The following is a 9,177-nucleotide window of genomic DNA, read 5'->3' on the forward strand; positions in this document are numbered from 1 at the left end:
TTTTATGCAATGGTTGATGATGGTTTTTAAGTATTAGTTGATGTGAATATGTGCTGGGTGACATGTAATTTCGCTAAGGTTTAGTGCTAGTTTTTTAAGGCAGCATGAACATGGTTGCTGTTGGGAGGTACTGCTGATTTTTTTATGTTGTGCTGGTATTGTTGCTATGTGAAATGTTTTTGGATGTGCAGTGTACAATGTAAAAACTAAATACAGTATTGCTACGGGTTTCATTGAAATGAATTAGAGTTCGATAGGAAATTTTTTTTTTTTTTTTTTTTTTTGAAATGAAGTAAAGGTCAATTCTTGAAGTTGCGTGATTGCATTCAATGAATAATTTGAAAACTTAGAGCTAGCATATGTTGAACTATGTACAAGCAACAGCAACGAGCTGATGATCAACAAGAAGAAAGCCATCAGATGAAGCATGATGGTGCTCGGTAGAAACGACATTGAAGACCATTTTCTCTTTCTGTTAAAATGAAGTAAAGGTCAATTCTTGAAGTTGCGTGATTGCATTCAATGAATAATTTGAAAACTTAGAGCTAGCATATGTTGAACTATGTACAAGCAACAGCAACGAGCTGATGATCAACAAGAAGAAAGCCATCAGATGAAGCATGATGGTGCTCGGTAGAAACGACATTGAAGACCATTTTCTCTTTCTGTTAAATTCTTTTACATAGCGTCGTTTCCTTTTTCTTTTTCTATTAGATTTATTTTTATAGCATTTTCTTTTCAGCCAGTTAGTTCAATTTGTGTAAGTATTCTAGATTCTTCTCATTCACTGTATATATAAACTTGAAGGCATTTTTTAGTAAAATTATTCTTCAAGCATTCATCTAGTTCGTGTTATTCTCCCATTTGCAAAGGGAGCACTTCATTCCTTTATTTTCTTACAGCATATGTGCTGGTGTATAAACCATATATGAACACATACTCGATACTAGATAAAATCGAACACGGTTTAACATCATCACAACTTCAAACATCAAGTACAACAAATTATTCCTAGTTTATCAACACCAAGAAACATGAAAGTAACAGCATGAAATGTATAGTTATCATTACACAAACAGGAAATGAAAATCTAGTTCTTTTCGTTTTGTCGTCAACAATAAGTGGAATACATTCACGACTCCCTTCCCCTTTCTTTCCCACTGTCTTCCGTGTCACCTTTACTCTTGCAGAAGCTTATTTTGAGGAATATCTTGACTCTCGTTATTCTGTAATTTTAGCCTCATTCTTGAACAAACTGGAATGATCTTTGATTGGATAGCCTTTTCGTTCGTCTTTAACAACATTTAACTGACCTTCATCTTGTAATGGTTTACGTTTGTGAGGGTAGGAATTTGCTCTATTCAAAGAACTCACAATTTCTTGTGCAACAAAAGAATAATCAAACCATGTTCTTCGTCCTTTCTAATTCCATCCATGTTATGATGCCTTCGGCACAATCTGGACATTGCTGCTTCTTTGGGAATACCAAAAATTGGTGGCCTGGTTCTCTGTAACAGTGGCAAATTCCCTTGTTCTTTCCTCCGAAACAGAAATTGTACTGCATCCATTAATGAATTATGGTGCTGTAAAAACTAAAACGCAGCTAGCATGCGGGAAGCTTCATTATGCATAAAACGAAAGACTGCACGAGTGATGTTAATGAAATTAGAGCATGGCAGGATGCAAACAACAAAACCAGTTTGCCCTAAGATCTGGAATGGATTGCACTTTAGTATTGAAAATTGGAGCCTTGAACAACAGCTCAGTAAGAACAACAAAACCAGTTTGCACTACAAAGCCAGTGATGGAAAATACAAAAAGGGAAAAATTTTCTGAATTACCTTCAAGCAATCTCTCCATTTAATCGATTCAACAACCGCCCTTTGGGGTGCTTCAAATTCGCTAAAGATTGATTTTGGGGGATTAGGGAGTAGTCGAGAAAGATTTCACCTTCGGAGTCGATGGAGACCGAGTGTTTTTGGAGAAAATTGGTTCCCAAATCGCAACTTCAGTGTTGGAATTGGGTGAGACATTTTTGGTTCATCTGATTGGGCAGTTGATCCTTCCATTTGCTTCATTTAACGACCACGTATAAAAGCTATCTTCCACGTAGGCGGATTGTGAAGACCGAATATAGTGGGTAAGCTCCAATCTTCCTAGAGAGGCCTAAGCATTTTACTCACAAGTTCACCGTTAGTAAATTTTCGATCAAAGTCTTCGAGACTATTGACAATATCGGTGAAACAAGTAATCATATTAATAATAGGTTCATTTTCTTTTATAAAGAAATTTTCATATTCCTTACCAAAAGATTTATCTTGGTTTCTTTTACTTTGTTAGTGCCTAAGTGTATAACTTCTAAAGCAGGCCACCTATCATAAAGTGAAATCACATGTGCTAGTACGATTAAATTCATCTTTATCTGATGCACAATATACTATATTTTTGGTTTTAACTTTTAAAGATGATTTTCTTTTATCCTCTTCATCGTACTCTTCTTTGTTTTTGAAATGGTTTAATATGGCTTTTCATCAACTTTAATAACTTTTTTAGGCACACATGGACCAAATTCAATAACTTCTCTAACATTATAATTTATTGATTGAATATAAGTCATCATTCTAGCTTTTTAATAGTTATATGTATACCATCGATAAAAAGGAGGACGATTTGTAGAATGCCCCTAAAGATTTTAAAGATTGTGGTTAGCTATTACTTAAGATTGTGAGATTTTAAGTTCAAACTTGTTTTGATACCAATTGATAGCCCAAGAATAACTAATTAAGAGGAGGGGTAAATTGATTTTTAAAACTTTTCAAAGAACCAATCTAAATTCAAGCAAGTAAAGACTAAATATATTAATTCAAATAATAAGCAATAAGTAAAAAGGAAGAGATGATGCAAATAATATAATTGTAAAAGTTTGATCAAAGCAATGATCTACATCATCCATTATTAAGATCTTCGATATGAGCAATGGTTTTTCACTATATTGATTGACTGATGGTGCATTCCAACTCTTTACAATATTTTCGATGACTTACAGACAATGAACACTGATCCTTATACAGTATTAAGCTTTGCGAAACCTGAATATGACCTACAAGTATAATAAAATAATTTTACAACGAACTATTCTCATGATAAACAATATAAATGAATTAAGTACTGAGAAAAGCTAACACTTTATTGAATAACAACAAATGATAGCTCAAGTGTTAAATGAAAAATTTGATAAATTAGTAATTAAATGTTTGATTCAATAAATCTAAGCTTTTTCAATGAGAAGAAGAAAAGAAAATACAATGTAAGTTCAAACATAAATAAATAAAATGTAAGTTCAATAATCTTCTTTAAATATATATCTCGTTTAATGAATGATAGTGATACGTTAAATGCCAAAAAAAGATAGATGAGAAACTTTGATCAATATTATGATTTTACAAGTTTGATTCAATTAATTTAAGTTTTATTATAGAGAAGTAGAAGAAATAAATGCAACGTAAGTTCAAATTTTTTCTTCGAAATATATCTCCCTTTTATGAATGATTGAAATAAGTGAAGTACAAAAATAGAAAAGAAAAACTTTGATGAAGTTGATAAAAAACTTGAATCAATCAAAGTTTTGTATATTAATTAATAAATGAAATGAATCCAATGTAGCCTCAAAGAATTATTTCGAAATATATCTCACTTAATGCTCTTGAAACTCTTACAAAGAATGGAAAGAGTAAGGGTATTTATAGGGCCCAATAAGCAAAACACTCTATTGAACCGAACAACTAACCAGACGTTTGTCCTTGGATTCGGACGACCAAAATAGTCATTATGCGTTTGAAATCATAACAGTAAAAAATCAGACTGTTGCATCAACCGAACGTTCGTCAAAACTCTCCGAGACTTTGGACAATCAATTCGGATGTTCACCACCTTCGTCTAGATGATGATTCAAACGCCCAATCGATTTGGCCAGTTGGGAACGGTTCAACCAGTTTTTCCATTTTTGACTATGTTTGATCTGATTTGAATATTTTGACAAGTGTAGACTTTTGGAAAGAGTGTTTAACTTGTTTTCTAGGCAAATAATGTTTTAAAATATAATCTAAGTCCAAACATAATTTTGAAAACCAATTTTATTTTGGATCAAAACATTTTATGCAAGTGATAATCAAAATAGCTTTTAGCTAAGAAAATGATTTTTGAGCTTTTATCATTAGTTGCTAAATGTCAAAGTATTAGTACCTTTACATTTGACATAAAAAATCTAGTCTTTGATCTTGATTTAAAGTTTGGCCTTTAGGCTCTCGTCTTAATCTTTCTTTCACGTTTGTCTTTTAAGATCTATTTCTGAAGGAATTATCTTGAATATGTGACTTTGATCATGACCTTCTTCATGAGTTAAATTTGTGAGTCTTGATTTTGATATTTTGACGATGATCAATCAATTTATTAGCGGATGATTTGAAGACTATAATCACTTTAATTCAATTGTTAAATAAGATTAACTTGTTTATTATAATCAATCATAGGACAACAGTTTCATCCTTTTATGTCACATATGTGTTTCTCGTATAGTGTTAGTTAAGTGGACTATGTGTTTGGGTCATGGAATGTGAATAAGTATGTTTCAATGACTCATGATCAGTATGGATTACAAACTACTTAGACCAAAAGTAGTGCTGTTATGTCTCCAAAACTCAAACAAATGCATAAAATCTCTATGTTATATGTAGGATAACCCAAAGCTACCCCACATAGCTTTTTACTAAAATAAGCTATAAGCTATTGGCCTCCTATTCAGCATTAAAACAGCTCTAATTCTTATACTTGAGGCATCACATTTAATCTAAAATGTTTTGTCAAAATTAGGTAATAATAAAACAGGTGTAGATCACAAGGTATCCTTAATAGTATTAAATACATGTTTTTGTTCAATGCCCAGTAGAATCCTACATTCTTTTTCACAATCTCAGTTAGTAGTGTGGCAAGTTTGCTAAAATCTTTAACAAATCACCTAAAAAAGGTTACCTAAATCATGAAAGCTTCTTACCTTAGTTATGCAAGTGTTGTCCATTCTTTGATGGCTTTGATTTTTTATCCTCATCAACTTCAATACCCTTTGCATTAACAATATAAATAAAAAAAAAATAACTTTTTTTCATATAAAATGTGCACTTTTTAAAGTTACCGTAAAATTATTCCCGCTTCAAGACAACAAGCTCATAACTCAAATGTTCTATATGCTCATCTAAATTCTTACTAGTTCTAAAATATCATCAAAGTAAACCCTAAATAACTTGTAAAACATCTCTCTCTCTCTCTATATATATATATATGTACATATATATAGATATGTACATATGTACATATGTATACATATGTAGCCAAATCAATTGAACGGCACCGTGAGAGAAAACACAATGCACACACAGTACAAAAATCTGAAGATATATATATATATGTATATATATGTATACATATATATATATATATGTGTGTGTGTGTACACATGTGTACATGTGTACACATGTGTACATATGTACACATGTATATGTATATATATATGTATACATATATATATATATGTGTGTGTGTACACATGTGTACATGTGTACACATGTGTACATATGTACACATGTACATATGTACACATGTACATATATGTATACATATATATATATACACATATGTACATGTGTACATATGTACACATGTGTACACATGTACACATGTGTACACACACATATATATATATATATATATATATATGTATACATATATATACATATATATATATATATCTTCAGATTTTTGTACTGTGTGTGCATTGTGTTTTCTCTCACGGTGCCGTTCAATTGATTTGGCTCGGATTAAAATTTTGCTTTTGTGGGTGCGCAACCTATTTTGCCTACATGTTTGTCACTTTTCTAGCTACACTCTAGGCTTCACTTCTTCTAACTTAATTTGAATTAAGTGCACTAAGGTTGTTTTTTCTTATATGCCTATTTTGAAACTTTGTGTCTTACTATTACTCGTTACATTCAAACCGTTGGCCCACGTAGCTTGGACAAGTAATCTCATGGGTTCTTTGAATTTTTTTGCTCGCGATCTCATCACTGATCTTTTTCTCACAATCAATGAATCTTTGCTAGCCTTCGTCTCATGGTTCTTATCATCACCTCCTCAAACTCACCATAACTTTTGATATTATATTTTTTGTGCTTTAAATTTTTAAAAATAAAATAAGCATATTAAAAAGTAAGCAAAGGCGAAAAATTGAGATTTTTTATCCTCGTCCTTTACTCCTAAAAATCCAAGCAAGGCAAAGAATGGAGAAGGTAGTCCTGATCCATTCCAACCCACCCAAGTCCAATCTAGGAATGGAAAAATCCCTGTCCACGACCTGATTTATCCCGCCTAAACAAGAGAAAACATGGTATCCGCCATGAATGCTTTTATTTATTACTAGTTTTCCACTTGTGCAATGCACGGGCTATGTCGTTTTTTAGGTAATATTAACGTGTCAAAATATCAAAATATCTATTCATTTCTATCAATAAATATACAAATTTGATTAATTGTTTAAAATGATAAATAAAAATGTAATCTTCATATATAACACACTTCTGACATTAAAAAAAATTAAAAGTTTATTAAAAATTTTTCTAAATGATGTCAAAAATTTTATTAGATTATTTAAAAAATTAATTGATCGAGAGGAAAAAGTAACAAAAAGAAAAAATTTCTAAAAATGATCGAATTTCTTTTGTATATAAAATTTTTTCAGATGCTAAAATAATTAAGATGAAAAATTAGTTAGCCTCAATTTTGTGTTGCTATAATTGAAATATATTTTTTGGGAGCTCATAATTTATACATCAAACATTATTTTTGTCTGAGTGGTTATTTTACATATAAAGGACGTATTTGATGATAATTATATTCAATATCATTAAATTGTGTAATTAATCGGATCTTTTTTTATTATTTAATATCCAATCGATTTAATGACAAGTTTTTTTTATTTACGTGTAATATTATTTTATGGAAGATTCTGCGATTAAAATAAAAGAGAGAAAAAAAATGGAGCTAAAAACAAGTTGAGCCACAATATAATATTTTGTCACTTAAATAGGGTTGAGATTTTTATTTAATCACCCAATTTTGATATTTTTGAATTTAATACTCCAAAATTTATATACATCTAAAATATTCAATATTGTCAAATTTAATATTTCAACATTGTGTTAAGTTTTACTTTAATTTATCGCAACTACTTTTAGGAATAAACAATATATATCATTCAACATACTTCGTGTCATGTTATAAGGATAAAATAGATTTGAATAAAAAATATATCAATCACTACAGAAAAAAGAGAAAAAAAATTATTGTGGCACAATGCTTCATGCACGGAGCAATTGTGCTTCTGGATGCTCCTAGATGCTAGGAGCCAAATTGCTTCGTGACACAGAGCAAAACAATATGTTTGGTTTTTTTTTTTGTGTCATTTTTTTCATTGGGTGATTTATTTAGTTTTTTATTATTATATAAAAATCTATCATGAATCTTCTATATTATCTCGAAACTCATTTCAAGAGCTATATCATAGACACATCAAGTGATCTAAATAAATATTGAAAATAGTTAAACATACATCAAGCGTGTGTGTTAAAAAATGCATACAACTCGTCTTTGTTCTTAAAAAAATAATTATTTTATTAATATTTATTATTTTTCCGCGACAATAATTTTTGACGCCATTTAGAAAATTTTCTAATAAACTTTTAAATTTTTTTAATGTCAAAAGAGACATCATTTAAAAAATTAAGAATTTCGATAACAAGCTAATTTTAAAAATTTATCGACGATTGTACGGTAGTTGAAAATACATAAATTTTCTATATTGTCTTGAAATTCATTTTGAGAACTATATTATAAACACATTGAATAATCTAAATGAATATTAAGAATAGTTAAACGTACATCAAACGTGTGTGTTAAAAATGCGTATAACTCATCATTTTTCTTTTAAAAAAATTAATTATTTTATTAATATTTATTATTTTTTCGCAAGAATTTTTTCAATATAATTTACATCATTTTCTTAAAAAAAATATAATGTGGTATGACGTTAATTTTTTTTTTTTTGATGTAAAAATTCAAATAAGGTAAAACAGCACCACCACACACGTAGGAAGACCATTAGTAATGATTTCATGATTAAAATATGATATTATGGGATATTCAAGGTAAAATAGGGAAACACCAAATACGTCATGACTGAGTAGTGCTCGACACATTCACTCTTTTATTGTAGTAGGGATAAAATTTTTAACGTCATTTAGAAAATTTTCTAATAAATTTTTAATTTTTTTAATGTCAAAAGAGATATCATTTAAAAAATTTAGAATTTTGATAACAAGCTACCTTTAAAAATTCATCGACGATTGTACAGTAGTCGAATACATAAATCTTCTATATTCTCTCGAATCTAATTTCGAGAACTATACCATAGATACATCGAATGAGTTAAATAAATATCGAAAATAGTTAAATATATATCAAACATGTGTGTTAAAAAGTTCGTATAACTCGTATTTCTCTTAAAAAAATCAATTATTTTATTAATATTTATTATTTTTTCGCAACAAATTTCTCAATATAATTTACATCATTTTCTTTAAAAAAATCTAATGTTGTATGACATAAACTTTTTTTTTTGGACGTAAAAATTCAAATCAGGCAACACAGCAGCACCACACTTGCGTAGGAAGACCATTAGTAGTGATTTCAAAAGTGAAGTGAGATATTCAAAGATAAATAGGAAAACACAAAATACGTCCTGAATGAATAGTGCTCACCACATTCACTCTTTTATTGTAGCAGAGATTTTTTTAATGTCAAAAGAGACATCATTTAAAAAATTAAGAATTTCGATAACAAGTTAGCTCTAAAAATTTTTCGACGATTGTACGGTAGTCGAATGTATAAATCTTCTATATTCTCTCGAAACTTATTTCGAGAACTATATCATAAACACATCTAACGAGCTAAATGAATATAAAAAATAGTTAAACATACATCAAACATGTGTGTTAAAAAATGCGTATAACTTGTATTTTTTCTTAAAACAAATCAATTATTTTATTAATATTTATTATTTTTTTTCAACAA

The 9,177-nt window shown here is 29.4% G+C and overlaps 1 long non-coding RNA gene across 2 annotated transcripts; it reads right to left on the minus strand.

Annotated features, from left to right (window-relative positions):
* Positions 1 to 929: 929 nt before the first annotated feature.
* On the minus strand, positions 930 to 2,073 carry LOC111407703. 2 transcript variants are annotated; one of them, XR_002705156.1, is made up of 2 exons: positions 1,842 to 2,073; positions 930 to 1,642 (listed from the first exon to the last, which is right to left on the minus strand). It is a non-coding gene; the product is annotated as an uncharacterized LOC111407703 (long non-coding RNA). The 2 variants fall into 2 exon arrangements; XR_002705157.1 differs by having other exon boundaries at positions 930 to 1,558; positions 1,842 to 2,070.
* Positions 2,074 to 9,177: the final 7,104 nt, after the last annotated feature.

Source organism: Olea europaea, chromosome 13 (assembly GCF_002742605.1).
Source record: "Olea europaea var. sylvestris chromosome 13, O_europaea_v1, whole genome shotgun sequence".
NCBI classification, from domain to species: domain Eukaryota; kingdom Viridiplantae; phylum Streptophyta; class Magnoliopsida; order Lamiales; family Oleaceae; genus Olea; species Olea europaea.